The sequence below is a fragment of the Bos taurus genome, chromosome 8 (assembly GCF_002263795.3).
Source record: "Bos taurus isolate L1 Dominette 01449 registration number 42190680 breed Hereford chromosome 8, ARS-UCD2.0, whole genome shotgun sequence".
In the NCBI taxonomy this organism is placed as follows: domain Eukaryota; kingdom Metazoa; phylum Chordata; class Mammalia; order Artiodactyla; family Bovidae; genus Bos; species Bos taurus.
Genome location: NC_037335.1, coordinates 59,017,670 through 59,019,030, shown reverse-complemented (window position 1 = coordinate 59,019,030; position 1,361 = coordinate 59,017,670). Strand labels below are relative to the sequence as shown.

At 37.9% G+C, this 1,361-nt stretch overlaps 1 non-coding gene across 1 annotated transcript; it reads left to right on the top strand.

Annotated features, from left to right (window-relative positions):
* The first annotated feature begins 935 nt into the window (after positions 1-935).
* On the top strand, positions 936-1,071 carry LOC112447919 (small nucleolar RNA SNORA2/SNORA34 family). Its single transcript, XR_003036184.1, has one exon. It is a non-coding gene; the product is annotated as a small nucleolar RNA SNORA2/SNORA34 family (small nucleolar RNA).
* Positions 1,072-1,361: the final 290 nt, after the last annotated feature.

The window sequence follows — 1,361 nt, the reverse complement described above, 5'->3', positions numbered from 1 at the left end:
CAAGAGAAAAAGTTTGTGTATAGAAGAGGGTATTTTTAAATCTCAGAATACTTATAAAGTTCATGGTTTGAATTCTGTGTTAAAAGTTCTGATGAGAACATATAAAGCAACACACTACTGAAAGCATAATGTGCAGGAAAGTTGTCACATTTCACTTAAAAAGCACACACCAGCAAGTGACTGCCAGGGGCTGGTGAAGGAGAAACAGAGTGACTACTAATGGGTATAGTTTCTTTGGGGGATGATGAAAATGTTCTGGAATTGTACAACTTTGTGAATATACTAAAACCCACTAAATTGTGTATTTGAAATGGTGAATATTATGGTATGTGAATTATATCTCATTAATGCCAAAGCCTTTGACTGTGTAGATCACAATAAACTGTGGAAAATTCTGAAAGAGATGGGAATACCAGACCACCTGACCTACCTCTTGAGAAATCTGTATGCAGGTCAGGAAGCAACAGTTAGAACTGGACATGGAACAACAGACTGGTTCCAAATAGGAAAAGGCTGTATATTGTCACCCTGCTTATTTAACTGATATGCAGAGTACATCATGAGAAACGCTGGGCTGGAAGAAGCACAAGCTGAAATCAAGATTTCTGGGAGAAATATCAATAACCTCAGATATGCAGATGACACCACCCTTATGGCAGAAAGTGAAGAAGAACTAAAGAGCCTCTTGATGAAAGTGAAAGAGGAGAATGAAAAAGTTGGCTTAAAGCTCAGCATTCAGAAAACAAAGATCATGGCATCTGGTCCGATCACTTCATGGCAAATAGATGGAGAAACAGTGGAAAGAGTGGCAGACTTTATTTTTTGGGGCTCCAAAATCACTGCAGATGGTGACTGCAGCCATGAAATTAAAAGACACTTACTCCTTGGGAGAAAAGTTATGACCAACCTAAACAGCATATTAAAAAGCAGAGACATTGGCCCTGAATCAAGGCCAGCAGTTTGCTGAAGCTGTTGGTTTCAAACAGGAGCCTAAAGAAGTCTCTTTCTGTGGTCTGTTGGCCATTTCAGATCTTGGAAATGTAATGGTCAATTCATTAGAAAGAAACATCTCAGTCATTAGTGATAGGGGCTAATACTTATTTGTAGTTGATTAATACTAGGATTCCAAAATTTAGAGATCCCTGGTTTAACTTTTTATTAAAATTAAAATAATGTTAAAAAAAAAAAAAAAAGCAGAGACTTACTTTGCCAACAAAGCTCCATCTAGTCAAGACTGTGGTTTTTCCAGGGATCATATATGGATATGAGAGTTGGACTATAAAGAAAGCTGAGCACAGAAGAATTGATGCTTTTGAACTGTGGTGTTGGAGAAGACTCTTGAGAGTCCCTTGGATCCCTTG